Here is a 22,115-nt window from a genome sequence, read left to right as displayed (position 1 = left end):
GGAAGAGATGGACCAACTCCTTGAGCTCATTATCTGCCATCTTGAAAGAGAGGTTATCTATGAAATTTATGTTTTAAGTGGTATACACACACTCTCTCTCTCTCATACAAGCACAGATGCATGCACATACAAATACATACTAGGAACAAGCAAATAATTCAAAGCAAAAGTTAAGGTGATCTGAGGAAAAGAAAATGTGACTTGGAGGAAGGAAGTATAGGGGAGCTCACCATGTAGTCTATCACTCTACTACTACTACAAATTTTAAGTACTATAAAATGGATTTTGAAAAACAAACCGCAAGAAGCTTGATAAGTTCTCATGTTAATTAACCGGACCCAGACCCTCTTTGTAATGGGATGTTCACTTCCCAGGATCAACTCTATTCTAAAAAACATTGTTTTTGCTCAGGTTGTTAGTTGCGGTCACCCTTGTAGGTCTCTGGACATTCCTCTAGAGTCAGTTTTCTCTTCAAACCTATAATGGCTCCTTCTATTATGGTATTTCTTTTGTTTGCTCTCTTCTATTCCTCCCCTGACTCAATCTTCCTGGTCTCACATGTTCTCCTCTCCTCCCCTCCTCTTTCTCCTAACTCCCTCTCCACTCACTGCCTCCCCCACTCCCAATATGCACAGGAGCTCTTGTTTATATTCCCTTCTCTGTTAATGAGATTGATAACTAACTTATATGCCATCATAGAGCACTCATCTAGTAGCTCATGGAAACAGAAGCAGACACCCACAACTAAAAACTGAGACAATCTTCTGGAATACAACTGCAGAGAGGGAGGAACGATAACAAAAGAGGGTCAAGACCAGGCTGCATAAACCCACAGAGCCAGCTGACGTGAACAATGGGGACCTCATGGACCCCCAGTCTGACAGCTGGGAAACCATCACTGGACCGACTCAGACCACCTGAACGTGGGTCTCAGTTAGAAGACCTGGGCAGTCTTAAGGGACCTCTGACAATGGAACCAGGATGTGTCCCTGGTGCAGGAAAGGACGTTGGGAGCACTTCCGTATGGAGGGATACTCCCTAAGCCTAGAGGCAGGGGGATGACCTAGATCCTACTCCAAATGACTTGACAGATTTTGATGATCTCTCCTGGAAGGCCTCACTCTCCCTGTGCAGTGTGTGTGTGTGTGTGTGTGTGTGTGTGTGTGTGTGTGTGTGTGTGTGTGTAGGTTGGGAGGGGTTTTGAGGAGCATGGGAGGAAGAGGGAACTGAGATTGATATGTAAAATAAGACAAAATAATGAAATAAAAACAAATAAACAAAAACCCATTGTTATTTTTGCAGTGCTACACAGTGCTTATCTTTACTCCCTGGGTCATGTTTTTGGCCCTGTACTTATATAACCACAAACAAGTAAATTCTCCTTCTAGTAAATCATACAAAACCTCAGAACTGAGTTTCATTGGTTTTAACTGATCTGTTTAGTGTCACATGATTATGTTAAACCCAAACACAGTGGCAGGTAACTATAATCTTTCATGAGGAAGGAAAACAAGGAATAAATTAATTCCATCCATAGCACAGAGATGGATAACTAGGAACATTTATTTATAAAAGGAAAAGTAGTAACATGTGCTGTTAGGATGATACCCATCTACTACAGAACTGATGAAAAGAATGCAGTAGCTGGATAATGTGCTATGCAGCTACATATATGGTTCAGTGGTTGAGAACATTTTCTGCTTTTACAGAAGACCCAGATTTTATTCCCAGCACCCACAACCAGGCTCATAACTATTGGTAACTCAAGGTTTAGGGGATCTGATGCTCTCTTCTGACTTCCATTGTTACCCAACATACACATATATACATTCAAGCAAAACCTTTATATATATAAATAGAAATAAATAAGTTCTAAAAAAGGAATATAGGTGGTAGTTAGGCATGACAGAATACCGGAATACACCTATAACCCTAGAACTTGTGAGATCAGAGGAAAGAGGAAGAATTAAGGTCATTCTGCCCACCTAGTGCTGTACTTTTGTAAAAACAAGGCATCACTAAATTAAGAATGTAGACTGTTATATATATATATATATATGTATATATATATATATGTTTTATAATATATATAACCACATTGTACCAATTGTGGCTGTTATCTATCTTCAATCTTATTGTTGTAGTTTAACATTGAAATTTTGTAGTTGCAGCTATGCAATTTTAGGTTTTTCAGCTATCACAAGTGGACAAGATAAACACAGTACTCAGTTGTAGGGGATGTTTAGATAAAGCAAGCTTACATTAAGAAATAGTTCACTAATTCAGCAGGTGTGGAGTCTGGTATCAGAAAGAGTCAGAAAAACATGTTTTCAAAAGGGCTGTGCAGAGGGATATGATGGCCCTGAAGTGCTAAGACTTGAAGACAAGTAGGTTCATAGATGGAAAGTGGAGATTTTTTTTTGCAAACAAAGTATTATATATTATAATATTATATCATTATAAAATATATGTTTATGCATCATTATTATAAATATATACTTATTTTAAAATATATATTCATATTATCCTTTTTATTGTATTTATATTGTACTATAATAAATACTTATAGTTATAACAACATAAACTAAAATACATGGAATCATAGAAAAATTTTAAACATTGGTATAAGATTAACAAGGACAGAATTTAAAAAATTAAACATTGATATATAAGAAGAGACGAAGTCAGGAAAGTACAGATATCTTCTTTTCTAGGTTTTATCAACTACAGACTTTGGAGCCATTTGTTAAATTTCATTATGGTATTTTAAATAATGAACAGTAACTGGGAGGTAGCAATACAGTGAAGAATGTATTTAGCATGCTCCAAGCCCTGAGTTCAAGCCCCATCATATCCAAAGTACTTTTGTGTTGATTGTTTTTCCTTCTTCATCAGACTCAATTTTATACCCTCTCTTTCACCATGCCCACAGCCTCCTCTCTGCTTCCATGTCTAATGTATCTCCTTCCCATCCCTCACTTCCTCAGCACTTTCTTTTCCCTCTGATGGCCTTCTTTCTTCACCACATATGTACATAGATGGAAAAAAATATAAACTGGTATCTGCATAAGAAAGAGTACGTGAAATATTTGACTCAATGAGTCTGAGTTACTCAATATAATACTATCTAGTCCCATCTATTTCATTGAATTTGTTTTTCTGTACAGATGAATCTAATTTCTGTATTTGCATGTATTTGAATGTCATCATTTGTTGGTGGACACCCAGGCTTATTTTAGTTCCTTGCTACTGTGAATAATGCAGCAATAAATATGGCTGCACAAGTACCTCTGTGATAAGATGTAAAAGAGTCTGATGGATACATATATAGGAGTGATTTCGGTGGGTCATATGTAATTCTATTCTGCATTTCTTGACAGGGCAGGCCTCCGTGCTGGCTTCTGTAATGGCTGTACTTCATTATCCTTCTACTGGCAGTGGGCTTTGTTGGTTACTATTTGTACACATCCCCACCTGAGTTTGTTGGCACCATTAAGGAATAAGGAGTAACAGGACGAGAAAGGCTTTGGAAAAACTTCAAGACTATCTAATTGTGGCTGATTGAATGGGAACCAGACAATGAACATATTGAGGTTACTTAAGGGTCTGTTGTAGATGTGAAGCCTGGAACTTGTCAGCATCTGAGCTGGGGCAGTAACAGTGTCATAAAGAGGGGATGACATCACACTTTCACACAAGCTGCACTTATACTATCATGCTCTTGTGCATGACATTCATACTTCACTGCATGTGTGTCAGATTGCACAGAATAGGTTTCTTTTCAGTTGTCTCTTTGGTGCAAATAATTTATATATATTTTTCAGACAAGATGTGTGATGGAAAAGAGAACTTGTATGCTAGTTTTTCTTGGAATGACTTAATGAAATCAAATGTCAAGAGTAATAAATTGTTTTATGGAAGTAATTAGAACAGATGTTAAGTTTTGTGGCATGAAACCAGTGGTAGACAAGAATATAGAACCCTTGTGACTGTAGTGTGAGTTGAGTCTGTATGATGTACAGTGTTTCCTGAGAGATGCAGATTACAAACAAAACAAAACAAAACAAAACAAAAACATACCAGAGATGACTCATGCCACCCATTCCATGTATGCGATTACAAATATGGTGAACATAATCACTAATACAAGTTACTACCAATGGACTCTGGGAGGAATCTAGTATGTCTTTTTTTTTTTTTTTAAGAAAGTGTGCCTATAAAGTATTGTTGTCAATACTTTTTAAAGGCATTCTAATTATAGGAAAAGTGTTGGATAGAAGCAGTGATATTTCTGAACCTTCAAAATTACCATTGCTGGTATTGGAATATCAATACTGAATTCAGACTAATAAATAATTATTGTAAAGGAGCTTTGTCTGGCAAAGCAGCTGGTGCTATATGTTGTATCTGGGATATTATGGTTAAGTGGGGGAATACAAATGTTTTTTTCTGTTACTGATCATGAATTGAACAGGAATGGGAACACTTGAAGAGAATCCACTTTCAGGCACCATCTGCTTGTTATAACATAGCTACATGTCATTTTTTCCTCTTTTTTTATTACTGTTATTAACACACTATAAAAACTACATTTAAATAGCATTAGTTTTGTAGCACTAACCAACAAAATGGAATCACTGAGTGTTTCACGTGTTCTATGGAAATTGCTTTATCCCTTTCAGACATTCTTTGGAATCATGTAGCATCTTGATGTTCAGTTACAGTGGAAACAGGTGTCTGAGAGAGGCAATTGCCAACAGTAAGTTTGGGGCTTTGTCTTTTTTTTGTCTTTTTTTGTTCATTTATCGCCTAACTCTTAGCACTATCAAATTTGTGTATGAAAGGATGACTTAGATTAAAATAACCATAGTTAGGCTTTAAACAATGACAATGTGGTAATAAAATGAAATTAACTTATATGCTGAAAAATATTAATTTAATAAATACTATGCCTATCATTGAAAGAATTTACAATATTTTGAAGTATGACTGGAATTGTCCCTAATTGCCCCTCATACTATTTCAATATTATGTCTGATTAATACAATAAATCAAATTAATATGAACTATTTTATAATATTTATATGCACAGAAATATTTATAATGTTATTTTCAAACTAAAAATGGTTTTATGAAATGATCAAAGTGATAAGCTTGAAGTAAAAATGTGAAAATAAGCCCATTATTATTGATCACCATTAGGCAATTGTTGTTACTGTGCTGATACACATGGACATCTGTGTATGTATGTATGTATATATATATATATATATATATATATATACCATCATAAATAAAAAGAATGGTTCTAAAGCATATGTGTGTGTGTGTGTATGTGTGTGTGAAGTTGTAATATACATACATTTAGAATCAAGTCAATTTTACATTCTTGTATAGAGGGATATTGTAAATGACTTTCAGTATTCTTCATAAGGAGTGAGAAGTTGGATTCACAGATAAGCATGGAGCCAAAGTCATGTAAGGAAAACATAAAACACATGGTGTTTTAAAAAGAAAATTTAATATATGCATTGGTAAACAAATGCTGAAAGCATCTAGAAAGTAAAGAGAAAGTGAAGCAATGCAGAGAAAATGGTATTAGAGCAAGGTATAAAAAGAAAAGATTGAAACACCAGTGTTTGGGACATATTGAGATTGAAGAGAAGTCACTGTGGCAAAGGGAAGACTCTGTTATCTTCTAGAACTGTTTTAACAACAACAACACACACACAAGCACCCCCACCCACATGTTTTAATTAGACCCTCTCCTTACAATAACTTGTCAGGTAACCACTCTACACATAAAAATAGAGACATAGGATATTTTCCACAAACTTAGTACAAATAACATAGAATATATATATATATATATATATATATATATATATATTCAGGACACACAGAGTTGACAGCAACAATGAGTAATCACTCCATGCACAGAAATTCAGTGATGAGTATGGTTATAGTCCCTATTAAAATAGCAGCTATTAATATTCCTTGATAATATTTAATAGGTGAATTTTTCAAGTTTAATTTTTTTATATTTTTTTATTTTTATTTTACATATCGATCCCAGTTCCCTCTCCCTCTCTTCCTTCTTCCCTCCCTCCCTCTTTCCCTCTCTCCCCCCATCACATGCACCCCTCCCACCCAGCCAACTCCCCACTCCACATGTAGGGTGATGCCATCTAGGAGGGGTAATCTACGCCTGTCAAGTCATTTGAAGTAGGGACTAGGACTGCTCTCTTGTCTCTAGGTTAAGGGAGTATCCCTCCATGGGGGATGTGCATGCAAGGACCTTTTGTGCACCAGGAATACATCCTGGTTCCACTGTCTGAGGTCCCTTAGAGTGTTCAGGCCTTCTAGCTGAGACCCATGTACAGGGGGTCTGAGTCAGTCCCATGCTGGATTCCCAGCTATCAGTCTGTGGACCTGTTAGCTTCTCCTTTTTCAGGTCCGCTGTCTCTATGTGTTTCTGCAGCATGGTCTTGTCCTCCCTCTCTGAATCTGAATTCCAGTTTGGCTCAGTGTTTAGTTGTTGGTGTATGCTTTGTTTTAATTAAGAAATAGTTTTCTTATCTCTTGAAATCAGCCATCCTCCCTTCTAAAGATAAGTTAATATTTTGGATTATTTCTGATTATTAATAGCAATCAGATATTACTTTGCAAAAGCAAAGATGTGAAAGTTAATTTATATAGTAAGATCCTGTCTCCTAAAACATGTATTGATATTATTCTTTTAAAATACATATGTGGGACCTTTTTAGCCATCCCTCAATGCAAAATGTACATTAGAAACACAATGTGTTACCAATGTTACAAAAGATGACAATTTACATGAAAACATGGACTTAGTTAAAAAATTAAACTGACAAATGTAGACAAGACTAAAACAATAACTTCTGCTGTTTCTCTACTCTACTTGCTATTTTAATATCTAACTTGACTATCACAAAGAAGAATATCCAATTGCTCCCTTGCCTATTTTTGGTAACTAAATGAAATATAACATCAAAAGCTGAAAACATACTGCTAAGTATTTCCTCTTCCATGTACATATAGATATATGTATATTATAAGGGAATAATAGCTTTTTCATACTTCTTTTTTAGATTTACTTTTTAAATGATGCTCAAGCACCACAAAAAGTATAAATATTAATGGGCATCATGTATAACATTGACACAGAATTTATTTCATGTTTAATGGTTGTAGGCAATGCAATAGAGGAGGTTGAAGCAGAGTCTATTCCTCCAAGAAGTCAGACTGGTCTAACATCTGGAACAGATAAGGAATTGTAAGAATCCTGCCTCCTTGCAGATTTGGGATTGGGCCAGACTACAAAGTTCCATGCCCATGGGGCTTCCTAGACAAAGTCCTCTAGAATTGGACCAACTGCTGAGTGGGGCAGCAAGGGAAGAAGGCACTAACTGTGATAATGCCAGTGGGATGTAATAACTACTTACAGGAACCTAGAAACAACACAGACTTTGCTTTCCAGTGTCTTAGAAACTTGAACAAAAAATATGTCTTTTAAAGAAATTTCTATCCTTGTTCTCTGTCTTTTTTATACTCACAAGTCCACAAGACTGGCCATGGGCAAAATGGTGGCCTCTGAATAATTTTAATCCAAACAACATTCTAAGCCATTTAACTCATCAGTTATTGTCCAACTGGTTTTAATCTATTTATGAAGTGGGGGATTCCCTATAGCCAAACAGAACCCCAGGGAAGTGAATTATCTGACTAGAAGACTAACAGAAAGCAATGTCAGGGGTGAGCTCATTCTCACAGAATAGATTTCAGATCGGACCACTCATTGGTTGGGTACTCCCACATTCTTTGTGAATCCTTTACCTCAGTACATCCAGTAGAAAGGGAAAACTGTAGGTCAAATGTTGTGCAGCTGAGTTGGTGTCCCAGTCCTTCCAATGGATTGCCTGGTCACAGGAAATGGCCAGTTCAGGCTATGTTCAGTATACCTTATTGCTAGGAGTCTCAGCTGGGATCATCTTTGTAGATTCCTGGGAGTTTCCCTTGCACTCGTTTCTGCCTCAAGATGAAATACCTCTCCTGTCTTTCCAGTAGTCTCTTTTGGTACTCTGGTCCTCACCCTCATCAACCTGATCTCTCATTTTCTAATCCCCACCTAACATCAGTCCACCCATGACACCTATTTACCCTTCCCAGGAAGACGCAAGGTTTCTCGTTTGGGCTTTCCTTGTTATCTAGTCTCTCTGGGTCTGTGAATTGTACCATGGCTACACTTTACTGATAATATCCACATATAAGTAAGTACATACCATGTTTGTCTTTCTGGGTCTGGGTTGCCTCCCTCGGGATGCATTTTTTTTTTTAGTTCCATTCATTTGCCTGTAAAGTTTATGATGCCATTAAAAAAAAAAAAAAAAAAAAAAAAACCAGCTGAGTGATACTTCCACTGTGTAAAGGCACATTTTCTTTATCCTTTCATCCTCTGAGGGGCATTTATATTATTTCTAGGTTCTGGCTATTACAAATAAATCTGCTATGAGCATAGTTGGGCTAGCGTCCATATGATATGACTGAGCATATTTTTGGTATATACCTAAGATTGGTATAGCTGAGTCTTGAGGTAGAGCAATTCCCAATTTTCTGAGAAACCTCCATATTGTTTTTGCAAAGTAGTTGTACAAGTCTGCACTCCCACCAGCAGTGGTTGAATGTTCCCCTTGCTCTCTATCCTCTTCAGAATGAACTGTCATTTGTGTTTTTGACATAGCCTTTCTGATATCTCAGAGTCATTTTGATTTGCATTTCCCTCATGCTAATGATAGTAAACATCTGTTCCTCAGGCATTTATTTTTAATAACTTTTTGTTTATTATAAAACATTTTTGGTCATTTTTTTATAATATCATATCACCTGCAAACAGTATACTTCAGCTTCTTCCTTTCCAATTTCTTTCACCTTGATCTCCTTCAGTTGTCTTATTGCTCTAGTACCATATTGAATGCACATAGAGAGCCTAGCCTTGTTCCTGATTTTAGTGGAATTGATTTGACTTTCTCTCCATTAATTTGATGCTGGTTATTAACTTGGTATATATAGCCTTTATTATGTTTAGATATGCCCATTGTATCTCTAATATAGCCAAGATTTTATCCAGAAGGGATATCTGACTGTTTGTGTGTGTGTGTGTGTGTGTGTGTGTGTGTGTGCGTGCGTGCATGTGTGTGTGTGTGAGCGTGTGTGTGCGTGCATGCGTGTGTGTGCGCGCGCGTGTGCGTGTGTGCGTGCGTGCGTGTGTGTGTGTGTGTGTGTGTGTGTGTGTGTGTGTGTGTAAGAGGTTTGGTTTATTGGAAGAGGTTGAAGGGAGTAGGGCATGAGAAGGACAGGCTTATAGACCGACAGAGAGACAGAGGTAACAGGGAAGAAGCAAGAGGAAGAAGGGAGACAAGAGTAACAAGAGAGGTACGGAGTATTGGTCTGTGGTGTATAATTCTATTTCTTTTTTTGAGTCTTTGACTATGGCCTCATAAAATGAATTTGGTAATGTTCCTTCTGTTTACATCTTTTGGAATGATGTTCTGACTTACCACAAGGCCATTACAATGGATGCAGAAGACTATAGCCTGAAACTATGAGGCCCAATCGTCTTTCTTTATAAGTTGCTTATATTAGACATAATTTATAACATATAACTGTAATAGTAATACGTTGTCTCTTATATATTTCCTTTTCTTACTGATAGATGTGTTGATATAAACATCAGATGATTAGACACTAATGACTATATAGTACTCTTAATTTGTTAAAGAGAAGATTTAAATATTTTATGTAATTGTTAGGGAAAAATCATCAAAATAATTCCCTATTGGGAGAATTTGGTAGTGTAACACTATCCCTGTTGCATTAGTAACATTGTTGTTGTTGCTGAGAGTTTTATTTTTGAGATTATTTTTCTTTTAGTTTTTGTTTTAAAATCAATCTTATTTAACACACCAATACCATTTTCATCTCCCTCCCTCCAACCCCACTTTGTTCACCTTCTCCCCAAAACAAAAAGCAAGGCACTATATTTAGCAAGGACATATTTAACTACATGCATAAATCTGTAATAGAGGGGAATGTCCAATATGAACCAAACTCAACTTCCGTTTTTACCAAGATAGCTGCAATATAATGAAATAATGAGGGATAAAAGAGGAATGAGTAAGTGAACTAAGTGCTATTAAGAAAGTGAGAAATTACTAGAGTAGAAGGTTTTGTCCATCTAGTAGCCATCTATCCTTGCCAAGATGAGGCAATTTAAGTTAAAGTACTATTTTCTTACAAAATTGGGAGTTAAGAGGCCTTTCTTGAGATTCTTCTATCAATCATGGTGTTTTCAACTAGATATCTCAGTAAGAATGGGGTTACAGACCCTTGAGTTACTGAAAAGCAGGATAGGATATGTTGAACTCTTTATAGACTGTGATTATAGTTTAGATACCAGCAGAGTAAAAATAAGCTGGTTGGGATTTTGCCAAAGAAAGATATTTGTTATTAGTTAATTCTTCCATATTGCAGAAAAGTTAGCTAAAAATTTCTGAGGGCAAATTGGCCTGTCTAGATACTTTCCTTCTCTATTGGTCTGTATAATTCATGGGGCTATACTTCTCTTTGTAAATCACTTTAGGACAAGGCAAGACATGATGAGGATCAATGTCAGAGTTATGATACTTCTGACAATTATACAGCATTCACTTTATTTTGTATTTCCAAGGAGAATTTTATTAAAGGCTATGGTCAAAAGTCCCCTGGACTGTGCCATTTTATTCCTGCAGAGCAACAGGTTTTTCCCAAGTAAGGTCTATGAAATGCATATCACCTCTATGTGAGCTATGAGTACAGTATATATTTTTCCTCCAAACCTCATTCTCATTGTCTCCCAATTGCTCCTCATTCACTGAATACTAACCAACATTTTTCATTGTTGTTTTGTACTTTTTGAGATATAATACCCCTATAAAACTTAGGATGGCTTCAACCTGGAGATCCTTAGCCTCTTGTATCAAAGGGATTATAAGTGTACCATTCCAAGCCACCATTAACATTTTTAGAATGTGAAGGATTCCACATTTTACTCTGTTTTTGGGAGTCTAGCTTGGTTGTTCTACTTGAACTGTTTTAGTCCTATCTGAAGCTGTCCTTTTTGTTTGTTTGTTTGTTTTGCTAATGCCACAAACCCTGAAACTAGACCCACACCACTAGAAATTTGATTCTCACTTACTCTCACATCTTTACCTTTTATGTTTCCTGCCATGAAGTTTCGGTTTCTATTATTCCAAGATGGTTATCTCCTTTCCACCTGAGCATGCATTGTTTTTCCTAGGCTAATGACTTTCATCTATTACAGGGATGTCTACTAACTATTCTAGTCTTTTAACCTGCTCCTTGGGTGTCACCTCTCCTGGAAGTTTCCCAAGACTGTATCACAAGGTTTGGGTTTTGTACAGTCATATATTTTCTTATTATATACCTTCTTCTCCCAAAGCCTGTTGAACAATTTGAATGTACAAGTTTTGCCTTACTAATCTTTGTATTCTCAGGCTTAATATAGGGCTAGTCCATAGGCAATTAATAGTTTTTAAAATAAATCTCCCAAACAAATTTGCTTTCTAATTTTTTATCAACTGTTTTCTGTTTGGGAGTGAGATAACTAGTAACAATATAAAAGATAAACTGAGGTAAAATTAGAAGACTGGTCCTATTGTCCTTAGTAATGTAATAATCTCATGCTGGCTTTCTTTAGCCACATCTCATGTTCATAATTGATAGAAGTATGTGCAGAGAAAGAAAAAGAATCCCTCAGTGAAAGTTATAAAATGTAACAATAATTGTGTTTCAAAGCATTAAATAGGTGCAATTGGAAAACACTATATTTGAAATATCCCAGTTATATGTTCAATTTATATGTTCAAAGTTAAAATATATGTTATAACCATTAACACATACAGAGACACAAAAAGAGATTTGCCATTATACCTGTTTTTTGTTGTGTTGTGTATCAAATTTGGAATTCCCTGCCTGCTAGGCAAGCAATCTAGAATTGAGATACATCCCTAGTTCATTAAAAATATTTTGAGCATCTATCACCAATATTAGATTTTTTTTCTTTTTTCTAGCTTACTTTCTGTGATGTAGTTGGGCTACACTCTTTTCACAAAATTTCTCATTTAACTATCATTTTAAGGGAAAGCAAGTAGATTGGAGTTTTAGTTTTGCATATGAGGAGACTCCAATGAAGCAATGTTGAAGAAACTTGCAGAGGGATACAGTGAACAGGGCTAGAATTTTAATGCAAGTTTTTATCCAAAGTCTGTGATTATAACCACTGCAGCAGTCTGCCAGAAGGCGGCTTTCTGGTAAAACAACACTTACAATGACTAAATAAAAACCACAAAGAAACAAAGTACACCCGGATATCTTTTTTTAATCCTTTCCCTTACTTTTGTTCAATGGAAAGATAGTATTGATTTTACCAGATCATGAATTCTTTGGGGGAAGCTCTTGTTTCTCAATAAACTATTTACAGCCCTAGTTCTAGGTCTGCAGAAATAAAAATGAATGAAAGAGGGTTTGAGAGACAGTGGAAATTCTTGTGGCAAAGATGAGTCATCCCTAGTGGAATATTGGGAGGGGGCTATAAAACACAGAACACTTCCATCTGGCCAAGTTTAATCCACAGGACAATAGGTAGAAAGCTCTCCAGACAAAGCCTCCTCCTCTTCAAACCACAGAAGTTCTGGTTCGAATCTCTGTGCTAAGAATGTAAGGGAAGCATAAACAAGGAGTTCAGCTACCAGATGGGGACCCTTCTAATTAGTTAAGTCTGCTCTAATTTTTGGCCACCATTTGGCAGATGCAGCAGATGCCAAGAGAGTAAACAGACTATATTGGCAGTTTTGAATTTTAAACCAGTATATCACAAATAGATTCAATTTAGAAATATTTTTCCCCCTTTGGTTAAACTCTGTAACTTAATTTTGTCAAATACCAAGAAGTTAGAGGTGGATTATGAGACATTTCTTTTGAGACATTGTCTATATTTTTGTTCATAAATTGATGAGAATATATGATGTATGTTTTGAGCACATTACCTCAGCATTTGTAACGGGCAATGCAATGCTCTCATAAGAGTCTTATTTTTTTAAATGCACATGTTAATGTGATATTTGCAATACAGAAGCTCTGTAAGTTGTAAAAGCTCTAGGGATAGGTAGGAGAGTGCAAACACATTTTGAAATGACTAAGGCGGTTGGGAAATTAAGAAATATTATAACCATTCTCCCACTCTGCAGTCTATATACAATGCTGGCCCTTCATGTGTTATAGACTCAGTTATGTAAGACACTGGCCCTAATGATTTATTACACATAGGGACACAAACCATAATTATTACAACAAAATAAGGCAGTTATTGCATTGGGGGCAGAAAGGAACATAGAGCTAAATAAGCAATTTTGGCTTATTTGATTGGATACCTGTTATAATAATTTTTAAATGTTTATCTATTGATTTATTTAGTATGCATTCGTTATCACGATGTGCATGTGTGCTGTAGCATGCATATAGTGTTCAGAGGATAACATTGTGGGGTCAGTGCTTTCCTGACACTATTATCTGTATTCCAGGGATTAAACTCAGATTTCCAGACTTTTGTGGTAAATGCCATTTGCTGATGCATCTCCCCATATCATACCTTGCTTGTGTAATGGTACTAGGGATCTGAACTCATTTCTTCATGCTTATCTGGCAAGCATTTTACTCACTGAGTCATCTCTTCAGCCTGTACAATCTTTCTAAAGGTTATAATATCTAACTGGATTTTTTAAAAAGAGTATCAGCATATATCAGCAAAATACACACATGCACATAAATAAAACACAGTGAATAGTGTCTTGAGAAGATCACTGTAGGTTGGAAGAGTGTGTGGTTCATAAAGAAACTTGTCTGTGAACATACTTCATAGGTATTTTAGTTAGAAATTAAGTGTATTATGTTTCCTTTTTATCAAAGTAAAAATACAAGGAGACTATTGGATTTGAGGAAGTTAAGAGGTCTACTTGCTTCATGTAAAGTTGATACTAATATTGTTATCAACATTATTACATATTCTGCTGGTTATGATGATAATGACAACAGAACATTTCTTTGCAATGAGCTTTTTTGCAAGATGTCATACCAAATGCTTTGCACATATAAAAATATATCAGCATAACAATTATGAAGAATTAAGGAGTAAGGTTTTTCCACCCTCCACTGGTCTTGTCCTGCCACTGTGCCAGGTACTAGTTTCTTATCGGCTAACTCTGTCTTAAGTATTAACCCATTTCTGTTGATCTATGCATTTCCACGTGGTTTCACCTTACCTGGGAGTGGGGCAGGCGTCTGAAATCCCCAATCTCTCCATCTTGACTCTCCTTACTACTTCCTCTTTCCTCTTTGTCCACTAGTCCCTCCTTTCTTGCTTTCCTATTGGCCAACAGTGCTTTATTCATTAACCAGTATGAGAAACATATTTACAGAATGATATCTCCCATCAAAGAATCATAGGGACTGCAAGACATAAGCTTGTAATTCGAGAAGGATCTGATACTTTAAGTTGTTCATGAAGTTGGAACCAACTTCCACGAAGTCTACACTTCATGCTTTAAAATATCTAAACAGCAGATTTCAGTGTATCTAAGGATAGTAAGACAATTGTTACCATCACAGGCTCAGCAGTCATCTTTGGTTAAGGTACAGTTTATCAAAGTAGGTTCCTTCCTCCTCCTTTTTCCCTCCTCCTCCCTTCTGCCTCCTTCTCTCTTCCCTCTGCCTCTTGCTTATCCTTTTGCTTTTCCAGGGCAGTAGCTCCAATCATGTAAAAGTCATGAATGGACTCCAGCAGTCCGTTTGGAATTGGAGTGTGTTTTGAAGAGTTTCTTAAATTAGTTCATTGCATCAGATATATTATGTGCAGAAAGCTGCATTTTTCAATTCAGATTCTCAGGCTTGCATGGAAAGTACTTAATCAAATTAGTCATTGTCCCTTCCCTTAATCAGGTTTAATTTCTCAGTTATATCTTGGAGCCTCAGTAATTCTTTACTGAGTTCTATTCATTCAAAAGAGTTAAATAACTAGGTATTCTCTTCTTAACTTATTTGAAATATATTCACATGATAATTTGGGGATGAGTCATAGTTTTGTATGTGCCTTTAATGCTGTGTTCAAGGCTTGTTGGAAATCTGTTTTAACAACTTTAGGAAATTCCCAGATAAAGCAACATGGCAATGTATTGAGTTACACTCTGTTAGCAAAACAAAAACAAAGGCAAAAGTAAGAACAAAGGGCAATTTGCTTTGATGTTGATAAAATGCCCTGCAGATAAACTCATAGTTTTGATTGAATGAATCAGGATAAGAATCACAATTGCTTATACCTGAAAACACAATGAAAGTGTGTTCTTTTCACCCTTAGTGAAGACCTGCAATTTGCATACTGTTGTAGCCTTAGAGCATAGAGATCTCCTGTGCTGAAATTATATGATCATCAGGAAAGGACTAGTGGCAAAAGGAAGATCCTTTTTCTTGTCAAAACCTAGCCCTATCTTGATTAAGGCTGGGTGAAGTGATGTAAAGAGGAGGAAGTATGATGGGAAAATTTGAATTCCAGCATGTTCAAACACATTGCTTCTGCAGTACCAAAGACCCAAGTCTAACAATGGTATTCTTCATACAATGGCTACTGTGCTTATTCTTGAGAAATCTTTGACATTATAATGTATGTCTTCAAGATATTTTGATGTCCTTTCTTGTTGTCTAAATTCATGCTATCAACTTTTCCTTCTTCCACAGAAGATTAAATGACTCCAACCTTTCTTTAACTAGTGGCTTTGGCATCTACCATTAGAAAGCTTAGATGCTGAAGTGCTTCTTTGGCTGAATATTTGAGAAATGGATACTGGCTGTCTGAGCTAGGATAGAGGGAAATCTAAAATTCCTAAGTCCTGTTAGCAACATCACATAAAAAGATATGGAAAATTCTTTGTGGCTTTTTCGCTTCCCAATAACAGAGCCATTTGTGCCAAAGCAAGTGTTTTAAAAATTAAGTTTACATAATTTATGAATAACAATTTACTTCCATTAACTTCTGCTATGCAGAGCCATTCTTAGACAAGTGGCATTTCATGAACAGCATTTAGACATGATTGTTCATTTGTACTGTACGGTGCCTTGAAGTAAACAGTTTGAATACTAAGTTCTACAACTTCTTAGCTGTATAACTTTGGACAAATCATTAAACTGCTTATTTATCTTAGTTTTGCCCTGCCGCTGCTTCAGCCCTAAATGAACATTCAAACACTGTATTACTTACAGAGTTGTTGGCTATGATTTCTTATTGGATAGCTCTGTCTTAAATATTAACTCATTTCTATCAATCTAAGTATTTCCACGTGGCCTTTTCTTACCAGAGAAAGGTCTTGGGACCTCTTATTCCTCTGGGGACCTATATCTCAACTGTTCAGCATCTCCACAGAGAAGAGAGTGATTTCCTGTTCGGATTCTGCCCAGTTATGTCACTTCCTGCCTGTCTGTACAGAGCTCCAGAACTCTATGGTTAGCTAGTGACAGGTTTCTGCCCAGCTATATTGCTTCCGGGGATCACATGAAAATTCCTCTCTGCCTACACTTCCCAGAATCCTCCTTATAAACTAGTCCCGAGTATCTTGCTGCCCTATTGACCAACAGTGCTTTATTCATAAACCAATAAGACAAACATACACATAGAAGAATATTCCCCATCACTTTTCTAGTTGAATCTTGTGTTGTCTATGTATGAGAATGTGCACATATTTGGTTAAGTGTCTGCAGAGTTCAGATGTGGGCATTGAACCTGAATTGAATGTTGGCAGTTGAGATCAGAGTACCTACAAGACACAAGTATAAACTTAATAATTTCTCTAGTTAGTTCTATGCCTATACTTTTAACTATGGTATTAAGTTAATCTCATGAGTGTTATTAAGCTCTTCTATAAATGTTCCCTATTTCAAGCAGTGCCATAATAATAGCCTTAAACATCAATCAAAGATTAAAACTGGCCCTTTATGGCCAGATCAAAGCTGCAGTTCATCATTTCTCAGCCCCTGGGCTAGCATCAAATGTAATATTTGGTTTTATCAGTTTAATATCTATGTGTCCTCTGTCTGAGGAAAATATATTAAATCAATCTTTAGAGATAGAGAGAATGGAAGCCTGCTCTATAAAGGCAGGAATTGGCTTTGTGTTGTAATACTGTCAGAAAGTGAGTTGAATCAATGAAAAATTTAAAAAAGGGAAGAAAAGCTGCAAATTATAAATCCATATCATTAAAAAAAGGAAATCCTATGAGCCAACATTGTATAATAAAGTATACTGAAGTTGATCTCTGTGGTTTGACTTTTCCAAATAAATAAATTAATAATTTCTTGCCCAGGTTTTGAATTCCAGTGTCACTCTAACAGTATAGAGCTTCAGCATTTATTGACACACACTGATACCTGACTTCCTCCTGTCTCTCTCCCTATTATAAGGCACTTGAATGATCTTCTTAATTTATAATGCCTTATTTTTTTCTTGTCATCTGAGATGTTTTTTGTGTTCCCTAAGAGGTATTATTAAACACTAAGTTTCAAGAGGTAGAATTCCAGGTTCAAACAATAGGATCATGTTACTTGTAAACTTATGTGTAATTATTTCATTTCTATTAAATACACAAAATGCCTTTTCTTTTACCTCTCTAATGGACTGAAGTTGAATATAAATAATGTGGGGAGGAAATAAAAGTAACAAAATACATTTTTAAACTATATAAACTTATTGCAAAGGGTTAGAGACTAATAAATGCTCAACATGGATCGTGGTTGGAAATAGAAAATACGTTCATCTGAAATCATAAAATTCATTTAAAGTCTATTTTAAAATATTTGAATGAGTTTCACAGAATGAGTTAGAGTTGCAGAGGTTGCAACAGACTACATTGGTAAATTAAATATGATAGGATGGAGAAAAAAAATTGGTGTTTCTGTGGCTCTGTGGGTTTAACTCTGGAATTAGGCTGGCTCACAAGGGTTATGATAGTTAAGAGGTATGGCCATTACTAAATCTTTGCGGTCTGAGGTAGTATTGGAATAGTGATCATCATTCCTTTGTCATTGTGCCTTTTCACACTATGTGGTGGTGCTTCCAGTTGGACAAAGCTGTGTGACTTACAGATTAGTAACCCTATGTTATTTATGCTTTTTTGTTTATGTGTCAAAATACCAGACAAAAGTAACTTAAAGAAGAAGGGATTATGCTGGACTATAGTGTTGTGGAATAGTCCACTGTAGTGGATGAGGCATGGTTCTAGAATATAAGGTATCTAGTCATATTGAATCCATAATCAAGGATAAGGAGACAGAGGAAAAGAAGGAGAAGGAAGGCAGATCCATGGGAATGGGGGGAGGAGAATGCTCCTGTTCTATCCCCTTTCTCCTTTGTGCTCAGTCTGGACCACAGTCCATGGGATGGTGCCACTCATGATCTGAGGGGCTCACCCCACCTTTGTTAAGCCTTCTAGACGAAATCTGACAGCCTCAACTAATGTGGCATAGAAGGCTCTAAACCTAACAAGACAGAATGATCATAGCAGACAAATTTGCTAAAGTGGATTTTGAAGTCAAAGCAAAAGGATGGATATTATCAAAAGGCAGGGATATACAACGGAAATGCACTAGACTCTATCAGCCTGAACTCAGTCACCTTCAAGCACTTTTTTGTATTATCTCTTCGAGGATCATTGCATATTTTCCCAAAATTAGTATTAAGTAACTGAATGATAAAAATATGTAGTTTGTAAACTTTAATTATATAAGGGAATTTAAATGACTAAAGTACAGGAGGGAAAACACCCACATGATAATATGATATATGATAATGTCAACATCAATTTGAAAAATATTTATGTATTTTAAAGCACTCACAGAGCTTTAAACTTCTATCATTACCAACTATGGCTCCCCATCCGCAGCTGGCCTTTGTGCACTGGCAGTCTGGGTGGAGGTGAGGACAAGGGACAGAAACAACCCTGGAGACTGTGTCAGAGGACAACTCTATTATTGAAGTAATGGACTGGTTTATATAGTTTGAGTCACAGGGTGGGGCACAAAAGAACAAAGGAACACACCTGATTTGCATATTTTGACCTGATTGAAGGCAGGCAAATGTTAATAATGCACCAGTGTAAATACTAAAGGGAGGGGGTTAGGGAGTGCAGGGAGGGAGTGCTGTAGTGGAGGCAGATACTTTCCAGGCATATAAGCTGGCAGACTGCTGGTCACATGATTTCCAAGGAGCTGATTTTCTGGCAAGGAGACAGAAGCTTAACTGATGCTAATATGACATCACCTATGTTTCTATGGAGTTGAGTGAGCCCAGGCTTGATTTGGTTAGGGAGCAGTGCTACTCCTGCTGTGCTCTGAGAGCTATCCCAAGTATGGACAATAATAACACTCTACTTTTCCTCATCTGGCTTGGGGACCCACAACCAACAACAATATTAAAAAAAATAGTAGTGAAAGTTTTTATGCCCTTGGCACCAAGACATACCAGTGATGCATTTTTATTGGAATGGAGGGGAAATTAAGACCCTAAGTCTTAAGTTTGAATAGACAAGTATCTGAGTTTTCAAAATCATTGAAGAGTTCAGACATCCTACTGATGATTTTCTTGACAGTACAGCAATTGCATGTTGCCAAATTGACCAATGCCCTTCTTTCGCCTCTGTAAAACAGACCAACTGAGGCTCCCAGCCAGCTTGTCATTCTGCTTCTTCACTGATTTATACTGAGTTGGTTGTAACAATTTAAAATCCCAATTAAGCCAATTTTACTAGTTCACATTATACATCAAATCATTATGTTCTTAAGGTGAAATTTATTTTAATCAATGCCTAATCTAAATTTAGACCCTAACATTAAGCTAGATACCTTAAACCTGATTGGTGAGAAAGTGAACACATTGACAAAAAAGACAACTTTCTGAACAAAACACTGATAGTGCAGGCATTAATATCAACAATTAATAAATGGGACCTCATGTAAACCTAAAGTTTCTGTAAGGCAAAAGACACCATCAATAAAACAAAGTGACAGCCTACCAAATGGGAAAAATTTTTATAGCAACTAAACATCCAATAGAGGACTAATGTCCAAAACATATAAAGACAACAAGAATCAATATATTAAAACCCCACCCCTAAATAATCCAATTAAAAATGGAGTACAGTCCTAAACAAAGAATTATCACTGAGTAATCTCAAATGGCTGAGACATACTTAGAGAAATGTTCACCTTCCTTGGTCACCAGAGAAAGGCATGATTTGCATTACTTTGAGATTCCATCTTGCACCTTTCAGAACAGCTAAGGTCAATAACACAAGTACCAGCTCATGCTGCTGGTTAGGGAAACACTCCTCCATTGCAAATGGGAGTGTAAATGCCTACAGCCACTAGGAAAATCAATATTGCAGTTATTCTGAAAGTTGGAATTGATCTATCTCAAGATAGAGCTATACCACTCTTGGGCATGTACACAAAGGATGCTTTACTCTATCACAAAGGGACAGTTGCTCAACTATGTTCATTTCATCCTTATTCATAATATCCCCAAATCAGAAACAACCTGGGTGCCCCCACAACAGAATGATAGATAAAGAAAATGTGGCACATTTACACATGGAATATTACTTAGCTGTTAAAATGATATCTTGAAATCTGAAGGCAAATAGATGTAACTTGGAAAAAATCATCATGAGTGAGGTAAGCTAGACACAGACAAATACTATATGTATTCATTTATTAGTTCTTATAAACTATTAATTTAATGATACTCAAGTAACAGTATGTAAACCCAAAGAGATAAGGTAAAGAGAAGGGGTATTGGGGGATGCATGTTCGCCTTGAGAAGGTGAAACCGAGTATATTTTATAAGCTGAAGCTGGGCTAGTGGAGATGAGAGTAGGGCGGATAAGGTAGGTAGTGACAGAGATGAGAAGGAGGCAGAGAGTACAGGTTGAGAGGGAAGAAATTGGTGAGCTGTAGGGAGGGGTGGAAACCTATCACAATGGAAACTACCTGGAATTTATTAGGATGTAATTAATGAATATTCCCAGGATACAGTCACAACTGGCCATCTCCTGTTGCCAGGTGAGGTTCCCAGTGGAAGGAATGTGTTGCATTCAGTTGAGTTGTTGGCCAAGGGAGGTCCCATGAAAATCTCAAACAACCCAGGCTGTCACTAAGACAATGAGTTTCTCTCTGCAAAATAAGAGGCTAGAAACTACTACTAAGAGAAACACCCACACAACCTATTGAACACAGAGATGTCCAGCCGGTGCTGACATGGAGCCCCATATAATCTTAAAAATCTGTGATAATACATTTATGACTGTATTGTACATTTTAAACATACTATTCCATCTTAAGAACAAAAAACAGGTCACATATATTATGAACACTGGTTGTGGTTTGTACAAAAGAGCAGTAGGTTGAACTATGATGGATGGGTCCATATTCAAGGAAAAGTCTATACTTCTTACCTAAAGCTTATATCTACAGATTCTGAGTGAATTTCAAGATACATAAATTCTAAATATATGAACATCATATAAAAATATGTAGCCATAAGTTTTTTGATTAGCCCATTAGAAATTCTGAATAAATTAGATCAGTGTGCTTCATCTAATTTTACCCATGAAGATAAGTTATACTTCCTGAAGAAAGAATATCTTTACAAGGGCCTTTGTTAGATATTCTATTACTAGCCTTATTTACTTAAGGAAGCAAACTCGTCCTAAGTGGGTAAATCAATTACATTGAACAAATAGTTACTGAATTTCCATTGCCTTCAGGATAAAAGATAAGTTATAGATCATGAGATGGCAATGTGTTTATGATCTGTTTTACTTTTTTTTCTGCTTTGGCACCTGTCCCACCAAATTTTCCCACATTCAACTTAAATTTGTAGAAGAGTAAGGTTATTTGCTTCTGGATATCGAATCTATAAGTGTATGACAATATTCACTTAT

The 22,115-nt window shown here is 36.3% G+C and overlaps 1 non-coding gene across 1 annotated transcript; it reads left to right on the top strand.

The window, feature by feature from the left end:
• The first annotated feature begins 17,139 nt into the window (after positions 1–17,139).
• Positions 17,140–17,327, top strand: LOC127235458 (U2 spliceosomal RNA). Its single transcript, XR_007835718.1, has one exon. It is a non-coding gene; the product is annotated as a U2 spliceosomal RNA (small nuclear RNA).
• The last annotated feature ends 4,788 nt before the right edge of the window (positions 17,328–22,115 follow it).

Source organism: Phodopus roborovskii, unplaced genomic scaffold, assembly GCF_943737965.1.
Source record: "Phodopus roborovskii unplaced genomic scaffold, PHOROB, whole genome shotgun sequence".
Taxonomy (NCBI): domain Eukaryota; kingdom Metazoa; phylum Chordata; class Mammalia; order Rodentia; family Cricetidae; genus Phodopus; species Phodopus roborovskii.
This window is presented reverse-complemented; position numbering and strand designations above follow the sequence as displayed.